Raw genomic sequence first — 20,474 nt, forward strand, 5'->3', positions numbered from 1 at the left:
AAGAAAAGGGCCTGAACCATCCCCTTCTGCTATCTATACTCACCAAAGTAGCCATGTAATTGCCTCATGCCAAACCCACTCAGAGGATTCAGCCATAATGTTTCTTTAAAGAAAAACAGTTTTGCAAATAAGCATCTTCCCACTCCCACTGACAACTAAAAACCAGTCCTGTGTGGGAGGCTGAGTAATTACCTCAGATCTGGAGTGAGGGACTCCAAACCCATGAGGAGAGTCTTCATGGTTACCTCAGAAATACTGCTGGGAGTCTAATTGCCCTGCTCCCACCTGCTGATATTTCTCTTTTCTTAGTCTCAGAGGTACCCATGCTTTCCCACACATTCTCCCCCTGCCCCCGTCTCTCCTACCTCCACCTGCCCTCTCAACATGAACTATCCAAGGCTCTGTCCTCAGTCACCATCATAGATCCAAACCGTCGCTCATAAAGCAATCCTAAGGCTAAGCCTCCAGCCTGAACCCTCTCCTGACTTCCAGACCCACATTCCTAACTTCCTAGTGGACAGTTCATTCATTTGTTTAAAATAGGCTCACATGCTTCCCCTTTTAAAGAAATAAAATTAAGAAAGTCCTCATGTCAGAGCTAATAGCCAATAGCCATTATGTCTGTCACTCAGTTCTCCACACCATTCCTAGCACACACATCCCAACATTTACCTAATGCTGGTTTCAAGGCTTGTCATTTTTGTTCTCTTCTCTTCATTTTTATAGCCTGCCTAGATTTCTTTAATGAGCTTCTAACAGGTTACCCTGGCTGTAGATCGTGCTGCCTAATACTGCAGCCATGAGCGACGTGTAGCTATGAGGTACCCAAAATGTGCCTAGTCTGAAATGAAATGGGCTCTAAGTACAAAGGTGTGCTCCTTTTGAAGTCTCAGTAGGAAAATTATATATGGAAAATATCGCATTGGGGTGCCCGGGTGGCTCAGTCAGTTAAGCATCTGCCTTTGGCTCAGATCATGATCCCAGGGTGCTAGGATCAAGCCCCAGGTCAGGCTCCCTGCTCAGTAGGAAGTCTTCTCCCGCTCCCACTGCCTGCCACTCTGCTTGCTTGCGCTTGTGCTCTCTCTCTCTCTCCCTCCCTCTGTGTCAAATAAATAAATAAAATATTTTAAAAACTTATCTCATTAATAACTTGCATAGTGATAGTGTGTTAAAACTATGATTGTTTTTATATATTATGTGAAAATACTTAATTATTCCACGTTTCATCCTATATTTTTTTAATGTAGCTGAATAGGGGCCTTCCAAAGATATCAACTTCTGAATCTTCAGAACCTGTGAGTTCTGGACAAAAGGAACTTTGGATATGTGATTAAGTTAAGGACCCTGAAATGGGAAGATTATCCAAATAAACCCAGTGTAATCACAAGGGTCCCTATAAAAGGGAGATGGGGAGATTTGACTGCAGGAGATATTACACCACTAGCTGGGAAGGAGGAAGCAGAAGCCATGGCCCAAAGAATGTAGGCTGTCTCTAAAAGCCGGAGGTGTCAAGGAAACAGATTCTCACCAGAAGACTCCAGAAGGAAGACAGCCCAGCTAATACCATGATGTTAGACTTCTGACTTCCAGACCCGTGGGAGAATAAATGCGTGTTGCTTTAGGCCACCAAGTTTATGGTAATTTGTTACAGTTACAATAGAAAACTAATGCATGTAGCTACAAGGAAATTTAATTTACATATGGCTCCCCTTTGCAGCTCACAGTTATGTTTCTGTAGGAGAGCACTGCTCTCGAATCCTCTCCATGTTGGTCCATTCCCAGCTAGAGTTACCTTACGGCATCACTCCTCTGTTCAAATGCTGTCGGGGCAATGTAGGTAGATAAAATGAAGCCCAAATTCGTGTTTACCTTTCAGACCTCTCTCCATCATTTCACATTTGCCAGGTTTTGCCATTGCATCAGCACTCCAACCCCCCAAATACACACACACACACACACACACACACACACACACACACAACACAACATACATATATACACATGCATATAGTTGACACATCGTGTCACATTCATTCCAGTGATTAGACTTCTCTCTAGGTTATGCTGTGTTCACAGCAAATGTAGCTGCCATCTGTCACCATACAACACCATTACAATACTATTAACTATATCCCCTATGTTGTACCTTTTACCCCTGTGACTTATTCCATACATGAAAGCCTGTATCTCCCACTCCCCTTCACTTATTTTGCACATACCCTACCCCCATTCTCTCCCTTCTAGCATTTATAGGTCTGATTCTGCTTTCTTTTTTTTTCTTTTAAAGATTTATTTATTTATTTATTATTAATTTATTTATTTATTATTTATTTATTATTTATTTATTATATTTATTTATTTATTTATTTATTTATTAATGAGAGACAGAGAAAGAGCATGCGCAGCAGAGATACAGACAGAGGGAGAAGCAGACTCCATGTAGGGAGCCTGACATGGGACTCGATCCCGGGTCTCCAGGATCAGGCCCAGGCTGAAGGTGGCACTAAACTGCTGAGCCACCCGGGCTGCCCTGATTCTGCTTTCTTAACCTCTAATCTTTCAGCCAATTTGGTTTACCTCTATTGCCACAAATTGTCCTATTTTTACTCCTGTTTCCAGGATGCTCCCTCTACCCTAAATGCATTTTATTTTAATTTTAAGATTTTATTTATTCATTCATTCATTCATTCATTCATTCATTTATTTGAGGTAGGGAGAGAGAACAGGGGAGTGCAGAGGGAGAGAGAGAAGCAGACTCCCCACTGAGCAGAGAACCTGATGCGGGGCTCTATCCCAGGGTCCTACAACCCAGGCCAAAGGCAGAAACTTAACCCACTATACTACCCAGGTGCCCCTTTATTTTCATTTTTGATCAACAAAACCCTGTCCATCCTTCAAAAAGTAAATCCCAATTCTTCTATGTAGGCTTTCACAGCTCCCAGCCTTTTAGCTCCACTCTGCATCTCTTGTGTGCTATCACTTGTCCCACAATTATTGAGATCTGACTGAGGGACGTGGAGCTGGACTTTTTTTCCAGTGTTGGAAACATATCCAGAGACAGGAACCCACCTTACCAATCCTGTTCTGTGTTCACCAATAGTGCCCTTCCTGTGCCAGCAGGATCAATGCAGAAGTTGTGGGTTTGGGTCTTGAGGGGCAACCTGGGGTTTTTGCTCTCACTGCCAAAATACAGGTGCTGAGGATTGATTTCTGGGCATGGTGGGTCTATTTAGAGAGAGAAGGCTTCCAGGAAAAGACTGGACTGTCTTTGTGAACTGGTGGAGTCTCAATACTGGTAAGATTTGAGATTAATGCTTCATTGATACAATCGCAACTGTGCTTATATACTGGTGAAAGCTGAAGCATACTGGAGACAGAGATAGGCAAAAAAATCTGTGATATAAATAAAAGACTTTAAACAAACAAGCAAACAAAAACCGGGTTTCCCAAAGACCTTGGGTACTATTTCTGCCAACCTCCTCATTTCTGACAGAACCACAACCAGAGGGTGGGTGTCGAGGTTCCTGACCTGTCATCCACTCAAGTAGTTTACCTTGCCCAGTCGTTTTTCTGTGGTGAGGTCTTTGAATAGTTTTTTGTTTTTGTTGTTAATTTACATGAGTAAAATATTTTAATAAGCCTTAATTTTAAAATTGATTCATTTAAAAATATGTATTGGAAAAAAGTCCAGATGCAAACTGTTGTACAACTTCAACATTAAAGGTCCCTTGATTATATTCGTAGATGATGACAACTCTCTATACTTAGTTCCCTGAGTGACACCAGCTGCCCACTATGAAAATTCTGAAACATTTCCCCAAAGAACAGTGTGTTAGATTATGCCACTCTGGCTGCCTTGTGAGGTCCTAGCCTAGTGCCAGTGACCTGAAACTTCTGCTTTCTGATGGATCAAGATGAAATTGGACATAAACATAAGAAACGTGTCTTCCATTCAGAGTGATATACAGGCCATACTATTTTGGCTGATCCACATAGTAACTTTGGAAGGTTGGTAAAACAGATATTTTTATCCCTATTTTATAGCTGAGAAGGGTTCCTAAAGCTTGGATGTGGTGGAGAGAAAATTCAAGCTCATGTTCTCACACATGATCAGAAAGCATATCTTAAAATTACAACTCATGGACTGTTAGATTTAAAAAGAAATCATTGTTGGGACTACATCAAAATAAGAAGCTTCTGCACAGCAAAGGAAACAGTCAACAAAATAAAAAGGCAACCTACAGAATGAGAGAAGATATTTGCAAATGACATATCCAGTAAAGATCTAGTATCCAAAATCTATAAAGAACTAATCGAACTTAACGCCCCAAAAATGAATATCCTAATTCTAAAATGGGCGGAAGACATGAACAGACATTTCTCCAAAGACATCCGGGTGGCCCACAGATACATGAAAAGATGTTCAACCTCACTATCATCAGGGAAATGCAGATCAAAACTATGATGAGGTATCAGCTCACACCTGTCAGAATGGCTAAAACCAACAACACAAGAAACAGTAGGTGATGGTGAGGATGTGGAGAAAAAGGAACGCCTATGCACTGCTGGTGGGAATGCAAACTGGTGCAGACACTCTGGAGGTTCCTCAGGAAGTTAAAAATAGAAATACTGGATGATCCAAGTATCTTAGTACTGAGTATTTACCCAAAGAATACAGGAACATTAACTTGAAGAGACACATGCACCCCTACACTTAGAGCAGCATTATTTGCAATAACCAAGATATGGAAGCAGCACAGGTGTCTATCAACTGATGAATGGATAAAGAAGATGTGGTATATATACACAATGGAATATCATTCAGCCATAAAAAAGAAAGAAATCTTGCCATTTGCAACAACATGGATGGAGCTAGAGAGTATAATACTAAAAGAAGTTGGTCAAAGACAAATACATATGATTTCACTCATGTGGAATTTAAGAAACAAGCAAAGAGAAAATAAATGAGGGAAACAAAGCAAGAAACAGACTCTAGACTATAAATAATTTTTTATTGAAGTTCGATTTGCCCACATACAGTATAACACCCAGTGCTCATCCCATCAAGCACCCTCCTCAGTGCCCATCACCCAGTTATAGAGAATTAAGTGATGATTGCCAGAGGGGATGGAGCTGGGGGATAGGTGAAACAGGCCACGGGGATTAAGGAGTGTATTTGTTGTGATGGGTAATGTATAGAACTGTTGAATGACTATATTGTACACCTAAGACTAATATAACACTATATGTTAGCTAATTGGAATTAAGTAAAACTGAAATAAAAAATAAAGAATAAAGAAATCAAGGGATCCTCTAGTTCAATCCCCTGGTTTTACTGATAAAGGTAGAACTAGGAAGTGCTGTGCACCTCTTGTGGAGGACCTTTTGGCCCTGCTGGTCCCACTTCATAAAACTACTCTGCCAGCTGTCTTCCTACCCCTCAACCCAAATCCTCACACAGAGGCTTATTCTCAGGCAGGAAGCCTTGACTGACCTCCCTAACTAATCTAGATTCCCCTACTCAATGCTCCTCTTGCACCACTGACTTCCCCATACTACTTACCACTACAGTAATTTTGCTATTTATTCATGGAATTCTTTAATTATACAAGATTATATAATCAATTTTAATGTCTATCTTCCCTGCTAGTTTATAAGATTCATGAAGGCCCCATTGTATCCCCAGCATCTAAAAGAATGCTAAATTTGGATGACCATTTATACTAAATAGATTCATTTATCTTGAACTTATGTCTCCTGACTCTAGTCAGTCCTCTATCTATTGCATCATGGAAACCTGAGCTAATCTTTCTCTAGTTATATTCACAAATTGCTCTTGGAATCTTGACAATCCTGTTCCAAGTTGAGATTCTTAATTAAGAGAAAGTAAAAATTTTACACACAAACTAAATATTAATGCATCCCCTCTTCCAGCCTTAGGCGCCTATGCCTAATAGAACCTGCCTGTGGGGTGAATCTGGTTCATTAATCTTGTTATCCCAGATATACCCCAAGTGTCTCAGGCTTCACTAAATGGTGACTGGAGATAGATCCCCTGCTCGGGATTAATAACTAATTTGTCTTTGACTTTAAAAGGTATGTAAACTTTTAGAAAGTCTTCTTTCAGCCACAAATATGTGAAGGAATCTTCAGGACAAATATATCTGGCCATTGTTCCCTATTCATGATCAGGTGACCCAGGACAAGGCAATTTTAGTCCCCCAAAATCTAACTGAAGTCAACTCTGGGTCAGAGATTCTGCTTCTATGACATTGCTCCCTGGAAATTCTGTGGCAATGAAATTAGCATACAATATGAAGGCTCAGTAAGAGGAGACTATTTTTTACGTAGCACCTTCATTTGGGGTTCATAGCCATGTGGCTTGATGGTGGTCTTCTCCATAGGTTGACTCTTTCTCCCAGAGTACGTAGGTTGGAATGATAGTCAACAGCCATATTTCTCCCCTCTGACCTCCAGGCCAATGCTAAATCTGACTCTGTGAGCCAGCCTCTTTCTCCCACTTTGATGAGCCTCTTCAGGGGCCTTCTGGGGGCTCTAGATGTCCCAAACCCAAACTCCATATATATTGCTCTCATCCAACAGACATATTTTCATCAGTCTGGCTGAGTGCACATTTCTTCCCAGTAGGTCTTTAGGCCCTTTGTAAACTAAAGCAGGAAAATGTGCCTGAGAGAGGAACTACCCCCTAACTCCAGTCACCTGAAAGATCTGTGCCCCAGCTTCTACCCAACAGAAATACCTTATTTGAGTGAGAATGGACAAATAAGTCTTCTAGGTATCAGAGACACTTGAAAAGCTATCTGAATATCAGGGAATATCACAAGACCTGTGATAAGAGAAACCTTTACCTAAATCCCATCATTTACTGTCTAGGTTACCTCCAGAAAATGTCTTAACTTCTCTGGGCCTCGATTTCCTTGTCTATTAAATGGAGATCAAATACCTATCTCATATGGTTAGTGTGAGTATTAGAAACAAAATACTATATGTAAAATGGCTTGGCACAGAGAAAGTAAAACAGACATTACTGCCCTACCACCTCCCTCTCAAAGACATTGAGACTAGAATAAAGAGAGAGAGGATGGGGACTTTTTTCCAGACACAAAATAGGAGGAAGAGTCAAGGGCCCAACATCAGTGTCCATAGATTTTCTCAATACAAGAATTATTTCTTCCAAAATATATCCCTATCTCACCATCAATTTGACACCCATGCTTCTGAGGATTGATTGATGCAGCTACTGCTATCAAACTCTTGAGAAAATTGAGGTACAAGGAAGGGGCCTTCCAGATTCATGCAGGAAGTCATTAGAAGTGTGAAGTAAAATCAAAGTAATCATAAAGTATAAGAGAACAATATTAAAAAGAGCTATATTTTTAGACTTTTTGGTATTTAAAAAAATAATAATCTAATAGCTGCTCTTTACTTAGAACCTACTGGGATCCCTGGGTGGCGCAGCGGTTTGGTGCCTGCCTTTGGCCCAGGGCGCGATCCTGGAGACCCGGGATCGAATCCCACGTCGGGCTCCCAGTGCATGGAGCCTGCTTCTCCCTCTGCCTGTGTCTCTGCCTCTCTCTCTCTCTCTCTGTGACTATCATAAATAAATAAAAAATTTTAAAAAAAATTTAAAAAAAAGAACCTACTGTCTATCCCATGCTCTGCTAGGTGCTTTGTACAATATTTCTATTCAACAAATATTTGTGGAGCACTTTCCATAATCCAGGTTCTCTCCTACACACTGAGAATATAATGATAAGCAAAAAGAAACGTGTTCTCCATTCTCATGGAGTCCTCCATGGAGTCTCACGGAGCAAGACACCAAATTGTCACACAAGTAAGTGAACCATTACACACTGTGAGAAGCACTATGGAGGAAAGGTATAGAGTGTGAATCAGATGTACAATGGTGTATAAAAGACCGCTCTGGGAAAAAGTAGAAGTTGAGCTGAACTCTAAAGGATAATAACGAACTAGCGGACCAAGAGGGTGAGAAGTGTCCAGGCAGAGAAAATAACGAGTGCCAAGATTCTGGGGCAGAGTCTAATAATACTCAAGAAGTTAGGTCCAGGATGGCTGGTTCACAGATAGAGGTGAAGAATGAGGTCAAATGAGTCTGGAGATACCCTGCAGAGCTTGGTATCCAGCACTGGAAAGGTTAGGCTTTGTCCTAAAAGCAACAAGGAGTCACTAAATCCATCAATTAATTACTCTGTTGAGTGTTTCAGGATTTTTTCTGGAGTATCATCATATCACAAGCATATCTATATAGTATGTAGAATAGAATTCAAATCCACCAGATGATGAAATACTTTGTGCATCTGACTCATAATCCAGTAACCCTTGTGAGCTAATAGCTGCCAGATAGGCCTAAACCTTTTCATGTACAAACTGTGGTGCAGACTTTTGCAATCAAACAGGCATGATGTTATATATGCCATGCCACTCACCATGTGGATTCAGCAGAAATGGAAAACTTCTTCACGATGCTAAGGCAGGTTGCTGCCTCTCGTATACCTTATAAAAGTAAGACATTTGAGGTAAAAGCTGAATTTTGGCTTCAAAGTTTCTTGAGACAGCTACATCTGCACCACTCGGCATAAGCAATCTGGAAGTTCCCATGGTGAGAATTAAGCATTTCTCACTCAGCATAAACTGTGAAATGTATTTGAAAATAGAGTTTTCTATTAAAATTAGCATTTTTTTCATACTTGGCCAACAACTGCCAGCTTTTTACAAAGTCACATTATTTATAGCAGGCAGATTCTTAAGAGAGGCTGGTACTCTGATCTCTATGAGCTGTCACAGGCTTGGGAAAGCACATCAAGTGAAAATAAGTCCCCCTGGCTTTGAGTACGGTGGTGAGGTGGTATAAGATCAGAGCACAGTTCATCAGGAGACTGCTTGAAGGCGATGTTTGGGAAAGCCGAAATTTAAGCAAAGTAAAGTTTCCAGATGCAAGAAATGTCACAATGAGTCCATAATTTCTGAGTGCTTTTCATCTCCCACCCCCCTCTACTGAGGATTGCAAATATTTTCCGTGTTTCCAAGCCCATTTAGCATTTAGCAGTATCTCTCTTTTTCCCTTAAACTCACTTTATGTCTCATAAGTTCACTTCATGAGTGGCATGCCACTTTTTAAATTAAAATAAGTTTAATTTAAAAGTTTTCCGTTTTAAGAATTTTTAGATATCTTTAAGGCAAGCAGAAATACCCTAGGTTTTTTTTTTTTTTTTTTTTTTTGGCCAAAGCGTAGTTAAATAATCACTGCGCTCTATCTTGGTCAGACTAACGACCCTGGAGCAAATACATAAAACTTATAAGAGATGGAGGAGGAAAAAAAAATCTGTGTTAAGTATTCAGGGTCAACTGTTTTCAAGATCATGAATAGTTGAGCTCTTATGAAAAATCTGTGTCATTGTTTAGTTAATAATGCCTAACTTCTGAACTGGCAATTCATCCATGTCCTTTATTTTTTCCTGTCCACCTTTTAGCCATTATGATGATTATTACTGTTTCTCTCAAGATATTATTAAGGGAAAGGAAAGCAACAAGATCGACATAAATCTCTATGGTATCTTGTTAGCATCTCTGTGACAGTTTAGTCAACTAGACACTGAAACTCTCCAAATCCAATGAGATTTCTGCTTAATCTGAGGATGATCTGTGTTTCACGCTCACCCTGCCCACTGTTAACATGGCTATTCAATATCTTGACCTGCCTCTCCTTGGGGTTTAGAGAAGAACACAATGGAACAAGAAATTGTAACAGTTGAGTGCCCAGCACACTCAATCTGTACAACACAATTCAACACAGAAAGTTGTATGGTGTCATGGAAAGAGTACTGAGGCTGAGTCAGGAAAGTTGGATCCGTGGCTCTGCCTCTGCCAGAAACTTGACTCTTGATCTTTCGTAAATGAAAATTCAGGTCACCTTCCTCCACCTTTCACAATGATCCCAAGAATTCTGCATGAGACATTTTGTCATTCTCAGTACTTCGTAAGCTCTCTTCCCACCTCTATCACTGGGTCTATAGTAATAGCTTGTAAACATATAATTGTCTCTTTATTCACCTACAGTCTTTCCTCATCCACCACCTTCAGTTTCCTTGGGAGCAGAAATAAATCATTCATTTTTATCTTCTCAGTGACTTGAATACTGCTTACACAGAAGGCTTTCAACAAATGTTTGCTAAAGAAATGAATGCCCATGAATGCTCACATGTGTTTTAACCAATAAGAACACTTTTTTTTTCCCTCCATCACTCAGCACCCCTTCTGAACTTCTCCTATAGATTGTGCTCTGGTTGTTACTGGATAACTTTTAGGCTATCTTAAATGAGAAGGAAATTCAGCACTAACTTTGAGCTATCAAACCCCCTGGATCATGTAACAAAGATGGATTCTTAAATGAATTTGGCTGTAATTCTCTCAATCCCCAGTATAAGTGTAGCAAACAGCCACAACAATGTTTCTTACCCCACACGTTCTTCTAGAACTTTGCCACCTCCTACCAAAAAGTAGAATCTATGTTCTCCCCACCAATGAAGGTGACTTTGTGAACACTTTGAATAGCAGAGTACAGGTGAAGTAATGTTATGTATCTCCATGTTAGTTTATAAGAGGAAATACAACTTCCACCTTGTTCTCTCCTCTAACATTTGCTCTTAAAATGTAGCCGCCATTCTGTGAGGAAGCCCAAACCATATGCGGAAGGCCACATGGAGGAGAGAAAAGCCCCCCACCCCACCTCCTATCCCAGCAAAGCTTCCAGCCAACAAGTGCCTACTTGCCAGCCATGTGAGTCATCTTGGAAACAGATCCTTCTGCCTTCAGTCTAGCTGCCCTAGCTGACACTGCAAAGAGCAGAGACAAGCTCTACCCAAATTATAGATTCATGAGCAAAATAAAACACTGTTGTTGTTTTAAGCCATTGGGTTTCAGGTGCTTTATTACATAATAAAAGGTAACTGGAACAATAATGCTATGGTTAGAGCTAACCAAGATGGCAAATTTCACTCTCCAATTGATTCAAAAGGTAACTCTTGCATTCAAACACTTCATATCTCAAAAATGTTTCTGATGATTAAAAAAAAAATTACTTTTAAGTAAAAATAAATAAACTAACCTGAATCCAGATTCACTTTTGAACAGAGCCTTTGGCATGCAAAAGCATTCCCATCTTATTTCCTGCTACTTGGAGTCTAAAATAGTAAACTTTTCCCAATTCTATGAGTCTCCAAATTTTTAACTCTATTTGTATTTATATTTATAAACAAGTCCCAAGTTTATCTCTAATTTTCTAATACTTTTTTTATCACAGCCAGCAATAAACAATATGCACTACCTACCATTTTGTATTTCAGCCACTTCCTTGGGGGATAGATGCTGCATGGGCACTTGGTCTGCTTTCCAAGTTATCACAGATAATTCTTTTACCAAGTATTTTGCACATGATGAGTCACCACCTTTCCAGTCTCTGATAATCCTTTTCCTTGATGCCCAACTCATGCGAACTTGCCCCCAACTGCTAAGCCAATCTCACATCTTTTAGGCTTTGTTAGTGCAAAACATCACTTTGAGTAGCAGTATATATATTATGATAAAACAAATATGCAAAAAGAGCTTAACAGTGGTATGCTAGAAAAATGATTCTCTAAAATAAAAGTCCTGGTTTGTAGCATTTGCCAGTTTCTGTATTGTAAATTCTGCAGTTATAAGAACTTCACGCTATCAACTTGATGTCAATTAGCTTACAAAATTCCTTAGGACTTAACCTCGGCTCTTACCAGCCAGTATAAGCCAGAGGTGGTACACCGATGTGTAAAATCCAGTCAACAGTGGGAGTTTTCTTCAAAGGAACTCAGGATGATAAAGACTCTATCATGCTCAACGCATGGGTTCCAAGGTCATCTTAATAACGACATTCAGACAGCAGATAGGGAGGAAGGAGAGTAGAAGGTCCCAAGGGAAGATTTTATGGGTCAGGCCTGGAAGTGATGTAAATACTTCCAGTCACATTGGCCAAAATTCAGTTCATGGTCACACCTACCTACAAGGGAGGCAAGGAATGCTGTGTGTCCTGGTGAGAAAGAAAACAGGCTTGGCAAACACCTCACCAGTCTCTGCTACACATTCTCCAGGCCCAAGCTCCAGCCTATAAGCAGTATTATTAATATCAGCAGTCACTCAGCAAACTCAGTTTTGTTAGCCACAGATAAGGAAATTATGGTCACCTTGGTATCAAGTATAACCTAATGTCGGGAATTATGCAATAATTGTCACTGCAAATGCTAAGCAAATATACCTTTTGATGGCCCTGGAGGGAAAGGTATGCAATATACACCTGTGTGGCCAATGATCTACCAGATTCATGATGGAGGTCACTTGTCCAAGTTATAGTAACAGAACCATTAGTTTTCTTATCTGCTCGTGCAACCTTGGACACCCAGGATGACAAGATAGACATTGACTTTGGAATGCAAGAGAGTCTCCAACTCTTTAAAAAGAGACTGGTTAGAGTGGTCTGAGATTCCCTTTTCAACTTTGTCACCATCAGCTCTCTCTGATTCAAGTTCTTTAAAGATAGAATAATTATTTCTATTTTTATTATTTTAATTATTTCTGGAAAAATAGAATTACATCCAATTCACTGAATAATGATAATTAATTTAAATAATTTTTACAAAATACTGGCACATAACAAGCACTCAGTAAATGTTATTTCCTCCTCCCCGCCCTAACTAACAGGGCAACTCACCATGTCTAGCAAGCAAAATTAGTTGCTGGTGCTCTTTTTTAGCACCTATACTGCTTGGCACGATCTACCCCCACGTTCTTAAGTTTCTCTCTCTTCTCTTTCCCAAAGAAAATCCCTGTAGCCTTTATGTCTGGATCATGCATGGTTTTCTACTAACCTGGTTAATGTGTTAAGTAATTCTTGAACATTTTGGAGACATCGTTATAGCCTAAATAACTGAAGGGAGAGAGTCAGAGATGCTAAGCATTTCACTATACCCTGGAAATTCCATACAACAAAAAATTACCCTGCCATAATGTCAATTGTGCCTCCCACTCTAAGGAATTCTGAATAGCAGAAATTTCAAAATCCCTTATGACAGAAACACAGAGAAAGGCCTTTTCTGAGACACCATATGATGACCACTGTTCTGCCCCTATCTAGTCTTTGACTAGTCCATCTCCCTGAAGTGTTTCTGTGAGAGGATGAGACTTGTACTTCCAGTTCCCTCTAAGTAACTAGATCGTGTCCCCCGCCCCCCAAACTCTACCTCCAGAGTATCCTGCCCATTCTTTCTATGCATCTGACCTCATAGTCTAACTACATACAATAAACTCTGTGGGAATCATCTCATGGGTTAAGGCCATTTCTTTCCACTTAAAATGGTGATGATTGACCTGGGAAGCAATAATTAAGTCTGAGTATAGATAAACAATAGGCAAACTTGCACAACCAAATTTTTCATTACAACCCGGTCAAAGTTAAAACTAATGACAAGTTGTGTCAAAAATAATGACACACAGAAACCCCTCGCTCAAGTGTGTTTAGTTCAAAGACAATCACTTCTAAGCATAAAACAGGCCTCCTATTCATTTGGATGTCATGAAATTATAAAGTTTATGCTGCCTAATTTGGAAAACTGTTAGCTGATGCATATTTATATTTCTGTTTAAAAACTAGAGTGTTAAATCTTTTCCCCTAAAGAGATGTTGAGTTGATCAAAGATACAGGATTGTCCTAATTCTTTTCAAATGTAGAACATCTTTAAAAAGTTATAGCAGGAAACGTGTCTATGATTAAATAAAATTAAAACTCTTATGATGCTTGTGATTTAAGATTTTTATCTTTTTGATGGGACTAATCTCAAAGCATTTTATTACTGGGTCAAGTCCTGTTTTCCATAGCATGGGTTCTGTGTCCAGGACCCAGCAGGTCACAGGTTTGCCTCTCAAAATATACAATTTATGGAATAAAACTCCTCCAAGGCTGAGCTAAAAAGCACAGAAGGTTCTCAAGGGCAGCAGTCTGCCTTAAATCCTGTGTATTCACAGGCACTGGGCATCTGGCCCTCTGGCTCCAGACCAAGGAAGTTGCTTCAGAACTAGCTGGTTCATCCCTGGGGTCATTTAACCTTCACTCCTCAGGCAGAGCTTGTTTAAGTGTTTTGCTCTTCAGATCCAGTTTTTGGCCCCCTCGTTCTTGAGAGGCCCTCTAAACCCCTTGTTTCTTGTCTTATGACCCACAAAGGACCTCTCCGGTTAGAATGAAAGAAGCAGATGAAGCTGCACCTAAGCGCTTTTCCATGAGCCTGAAATCTCTACTGACATCTCCTCTGCCTTTCAGCCAGGACGTTTTGAATCAGCCAGAACAGATTTGATTTCCGCATTTCACATGATTACCTGAACATAGTGCATCAGGAGCCCTAGACAAGATGCACAGGGTAGTTACAAACTAAAACTCCTCATTCTTTAAGATTAAAAGATATATGCTAATTCTGCTTCCCAAGGCCTGAGGCATCAAATTTCTCTCAATACAGACTTCCCCCAAATTGGAAGGGACCTGTCATTAAAAACCTCATTAAAGATATCCTATTTCCAAGCGGGGGCCCAGCGGCCCTTAAGTCAGACACAACTGCTTTCCTGCTGCCTCAAGACCTATTTCTTGGAACCTAGACGGCATCCCAAGGGGGAGGGATGTCCCTGGTTGTGTTGTCACTGGGTCCTTGCCGAAGACAAATCCCCCACCATGATCTGCCCTGTGAGCGGCTGACGAATGTCGATCTTCTCAATGCCGATGACTTGATGGTGATCGGTGATCCCAACCACCGATCTATGAGGTCCACATGATTTCTGGCATTTTACGCTTAAGGAAAAACTGTGGTGTGGCCTCCATAAGCGACCAAGGGTTGAAGGAAGAGAGCAGAACCAAGGCTGGAACCCAAGCATCCGTCTTGAGGCTGTCTTGAGGCTGGCTTCTCTCATTGCCTCCCTTCCTGGCAGCAGCCAAGAGCACCCACTGTGCCTGAATTCTTGTTTACTGAGTGGTGCGGGTGGGTTGACTGCAAGAAGCTAGCAAGCATTAACTTGCAACTAACGTGGGTCTCATCAGCTACGTATATGAGTTTTTTTAATCACACAAATTTAAATAGGACACTAGTGTGGGTATTTATTTTAATTCAGCCTCTGGAACATGACCGGAGAGCATGTTGCTGCTGGTTCTTAGTAGGTCAATTGGTGCATCCTCCAGGAGCCATGTCCTGCTCCGTAATATTTAGCTGACACATATGGCTTTAAATTCCAGGAATTGAACTATATAGCAGGTTACATACCCAGGTCCACACAATCCAAGGGAACCACCCTAGGTTCCATCAAAAATGGTGCACGTGGGGATCCCTGGGTGGCTCAGTGGTTTAGCGCCTGCCTTTGGCCCAGGGCACGATCCTGGAGTCCCAGGATCAAGTCCCACGTCGGGCTCCCGGAGCCTGCTTCTCCCTCTGCCTCTCTCTCTCTCTCTCTATCATAAATAGATAAATAAATCTTAAAAAAAAAAATGGTGCACGTAGGCCCTCAATTGTTTAGGTAGTTGAGGGCAAACCAAAGCGGCTTGTCACAACTACCCAGTTGCACGCAATTTTCTGTGTTCTGTAAACAAGCCCTTTAAACCTAAGTCACTCTTTCTTTACATACTTTAATACATGTTATCTTTGCAGGCTTACATGAATCTTCATGTCTGGAGCTGGTCTCTGGTGCACAGAAGAGACTCTAATGCCTGCCTGAATGCTACATTTTGGGAGAATGAGCTTCTCTGGCTTCGTCTTGGTCTTTTCTTTAGGTTTTGTTTTTTGTTCTATACCTGAACTTAGAAATGTCATAGTAGCTGCAGCATGTTTTAGAATACAGTCATTGCTGCAGTAAACTGAGTCAGGCTGCGCCACCACGTGAGAGCACCCAGGGCCAATACATTTTGAGGCACCAGGAGCCTCCTCCACAACAGGCTGGAATATCTTTTTTTTTGGGGGGGGGTACATGATGGTACATGACAAGGTAGGGTTCCCCAAGCCCCTCCTCTTCCTCGGGGTCTAGGATGTAAATTGGAGGTCAGGAGATTCTCAGTGTGTTGGAGGATTAAGTTGGGGCAGGGACTCCCCAGCAGCTGAGGGCCTCTCTCTTCCTCTTGTTCTTGCTGGGGCTGGTGGTCCAGGAGGCTCTTACTCCTTGGAGGCCATGTGGACCATGAGGTCCACCACCCGGTTGTTGTAGCCAAATTCATTGTCATACCAGGAAATGAGCTTGACAAAGTGGTCATCGGGTCATCTAGCCCCGGCGTCGAAGGTGGAAGAGTGGGTGTCACTGTTGAAGTCACAGGAGACAACCTGGTCCTCAGGGTCAGGCTGGAATATCTTGAGCGTTTTCTTGCCACTTGGGTTTGCAGCCTTCTCAATTCTACCCTTTATTCCTTGGTCTTCCCTAGACTTCTGCTCTAGGAAAGGGACCTAGCTTACCTGTTGCTGTGGAGATGAAATTAATGGAGGCTCAAGGGTAGACGAGCTCTCAGTTTCCCAAGTACCTCCTCCCCAGACTGGGCATCTTGGGCTTATTCTCAGATCTGAGGGGAACCATTTTTGGTGTGATAAAGACCCCAAACTCCCTTTTTCTTTCTTTCTTTTTCTTTTTTCTTTTTTTTTCTTTTTGAGTAGGGGGCAGGGAAGGGAGGAGGTGTGTCGGAATTCTCCTACCCTCCTTGAACTATTTTCCATCCTCAAATTGCTCCTCGTGGCGGGGCTTAGATCTATCCACCTTTCCCCTTTGTCCCAGGCCTTGGGGGAAAGGAAGGAAGTGCATGTTTGGGAAACTGGTATTACTGGAACTAATGTTTGAACCTCCTTGGCCACCAGCATCCCCCCCCTCCCCAAGGTGAAGTGGAGGGTGCTGCGGTGAGCTGGCCCACTCCAGAGCTGCAATGCCACTGGAGAAGTCAGACTACCATGACACACAGGAAAGGAGGGCAGATTTTTTTCTAGTTTTTAAGTGGGGGGTGGGGGTGGCCGGCAGGGAGGTTTTCTATAAACTGTATCATTTTCTTTTTTAAAAAAATATTTTATTTATTTATTCATGATAGACATAGAGACGTGGGACTTGATCCCGGGACTCCAGGATTGCACCCTGGGCCAAAGACAGGTGCTAAACCCCTGGGATCCCTCCAGTAAACTGTATCATTTTCTGCTGAGGATGGCATGTCCCATCCTTTTAATCAAGGTGATTGTGATTTTGACTAATAAAAAGGACTTTATAATCGAAAAAAAAAAAGTGAGCCTATATTTTATGGGCTCACTTGTTTCCATGGATATCGCCAGGCCTACCTGAAACGGTTCTTTCACAAACCACAATTTCAGCAAGGGTGAGGCACACCGCGAACGATAGGAGCAGACCCACCTGAAAACATGTCAGTTCACTTTTCTGCCCGAGATACTCGTGACTTACACAACCAGCAGCGTGTGCATCAAGTGTAAGACGTGCAGAAAGAGGCTCCTCCAGCAGGGGAAGGACGAGACCCTAATTGTTACTTAAGTGGCCTTTGTCCAGTCACTTCATTTCTCCTGCCCCCAAATTGCAATTTCTTCCTTTCCCTGCAACCAAATCGTCCTGAACAGGTTCCCTTCTGGGACCCTGACACCGCTGACATCCGTCGGAGGGGAGAACTATAATAAGCTACAAAGTGAGTGGGCCTGTTCTTCCCTTCCCTGTGAAAGTAACAATGGGATGTGTTAAATATTATCCTCTGGCTCTTTTTACTGTAATGTTTTCCTGCATCTAATCATGTTTCCTTCTGCTGTCTGCAGCTGAATAGACAGCTGGACGTCAGCTGCGTGGCGTCTAGTGTAGTCATTTTTTTAAATGTTTCGCCCTTAATTGGGTGACATTGTCCCTCATTCTGTTTTGTGAATGGCCTGTGCCGCAGGTACGCTGGAGCTAGGCAGGCAGCTCAGAGATGTCCCCCAGCGCTTCCGTAGATGAGCAGACTTGCCCTGTCATCCCTGCCGTCAAGGTTAGGAAACCAGGACATGCAGAGTTAGGGCAGTAGGGGGACTGAGACCAGTGCTGAGGCTCTGACCACGCACCGATGTCCCAAAGCATCAGAGCTCCCTCCAAAACCAGTGTCCAGTCTCATCCTCATTAACGGTTTCGGTCACCCATGTCATTCTTTTTATTGCCAGAGGTGGGGGAAAAAGTCTCCTTTTTTTTTTTTTTTATGATTTTATAACCCTGTCATTAGAAATGTTTGAAACAGCATTCCACCCTCAGGTTGCATTGTGTGGTTATGAACTTCATTTGATCACCGGGCCATCAAGTTGACGTTAACTGCTGCAATTTACAACTGCTCCAGCTTTCTGTCTATTATGGTACCTTCTGCATGTGGAACCAGGCAGGGGGGTGGCGGGGGGGGGACCTCTGCTGCCCAGGGGAAGTTTAAAAGAATGTGATGTCTTGTTAAAACCTGAAGGGGCAATGAAGGGGGGTGGACAGAGGGGGGAACCTCTGAAGACAGCAGGCCAAAGAAGCCTGATGGTGAATAATGCCTTGATCCTGCGGGGAGCACGGGTGACCTGGCGTGTCCTGCAAAGCTGGGAGTGAATAATTCACTGTGCGAGTCACAGGCCTCCTGGTAGGCCACAGCATTGCTTGGTCTTACAAATATGTTCTCCCACAGAATCAGACTTGACAGGCGGGTTCGCTCAAGAAACGTCCAAACAAAAGCCTTGTGTGACGGGGAGAGCACCTTGTGATTTTGGCACAAGGCTCCCAGGGCTGGGGTTCCCGGGGAGCACTTGGCTGGCGAGCACATCGGCAAGCATCAAAGCAGAGGTAATCCAAAAGGGAACAGGTCAGAAGATGCCGAGCCCTGGTTCGTGTCTGCTGAAAGTGTGATGAAGTCAGACAAGAATCCATTTTCACCACACACGCAAATTGAAATCACAGTCATTGTGTAAGTTGGACCCACAGAATGAAGAAAGCATAATGCAGCTGGGAATCCCAGATGACTTCTTGACCTGGGCTGCTATTTAATTTAGAATAGAAGAAAAAACAAAAAACAAAAAAAAAAACACCACCACCAATGTTTCTTCTTGAATGAATAATCAGAAAGTCATCGAGATCATTTGGTTGGATTTACTCTTTCTGGGGGCTTGAAGGTAGATTCTAGAGCGTTTTTGGAAAGCCAAGGCAGTTGGTTGGTCCTCTCGAGTTTTGAAAAAAGGAGGGGATCAGCGACAGATCAAAGAATAAGAGAGTTTGAGTTCTCGACCCCTCTTTCTCCTGTATGGGGACCCAAGCAGCCATGAAGACAGCCCCAGTGCCAGCAGTTTAGCACCGCCTTCAGCCTGGTGTGTGATCCTGGAGACCCGGGATCGAGTCCCATGTCAGGGTCCCTGCATGGAGCCTGCTTCTCCCTCTGCCTGTGTCTCTGCCTCTCTCTCTCTCTCTCTGTTTGCTGTCATGAATAAATAAATAAAATCTTTAAAAAAAAAAAACAAAACAAAACAGGAAGTTAGAGCCAACATCAAAGATGAGCATCTCACCAACTTACCTCATTCATTAGGTTCCCCTTTCTGCTGCTCTGAGGAAATGTAGTGTCACAGAAAACTGGAAAAATGCAAAGAGATTGCCCCCAGATGCATTCTGATCTGCCCTATAGGTCAACATTTCTGTCACTTAGCTGATTTCTGAATACATGACTGGGCACATATCATGTTTGAACAAAGTTTACTCCGTGCTGAATTACCGTTAAACCATAACTAAATTGCTTATTGGTACATATCATAAACTGCAAAGTAAGCTAATCCAGCCTTAAAGCACAGTCTCCCCAGGCAACACTCCCATGACTTTCAGCAGAGACTCAGATCCAGGCCCACCTCATGAGAGACAGCCCTAAAAATCCTAAGACGAGGTAACATGTGCTTGGTAAAAACAGTCACCTCTCTCAATCTCCCCAAATAGGCTCCAGTGTGGAAGCGGTTCAAATTACCCATGGGCTCTTTCCCACTATTCAGGGTATGAGAGTTAGTATTGGCCCACATCCTTGCGAACCATTGGCATTGCCAGTCTTTTTAATTTTGATGTGTAGTGGTCTCTCACTGTGATTTTAATTTGTATTTCCCTGGTAAGTAGGGCAACCACAGAATGTATCATCTAAACCAAAAGTGAAAGGGGTGTTTTTAGAACTTTAGCAAGTAAAGCAGTGTAAACTGAGACTGTTACTAGCAAACGAGGATATATGGTCCCCCTACGGCCAACAAGCAAGGTTCAGTACCATATTTATTGGCCATTTGGGTGTCCTCTTTGAGAATTTTTCCATAGGATTATCTGCCTTTTTCTTACGAATCATAGGAGTTCTCAATCTAGTCTCCATGGACTGTAATGAATATATGTATACATTCATT

At 42.1% G+C, this 20,474-nt stretch overlaps 1 pseudogene; it reads right to left on the bottom strand.

Moving 5' to 3' along the window:
• Positions 1-20,111, bottom strand: part of LOC112678135 (dnaJ homolog subfamily B member 6-like) — a 39,280-nt pseudogene extending 19,169 nt beyond the window's left edge.
• Positions 20,112-20,474: the final 363 nt, after the last annotated feature.

Source organism: Canis lupus, chromosome 27 (assembly GCF_003254725.2).
Source record: "Canis lupus dingo isolate Sandy chromosome 27, ASM325472v2, whole genome shotgun sequence".
Classification (NCBI taxonomy): Eukaryota; Metazoa; Chordata; class Mammalia; order Carnivora; family Canidae; genus Canis; species Canis lupus.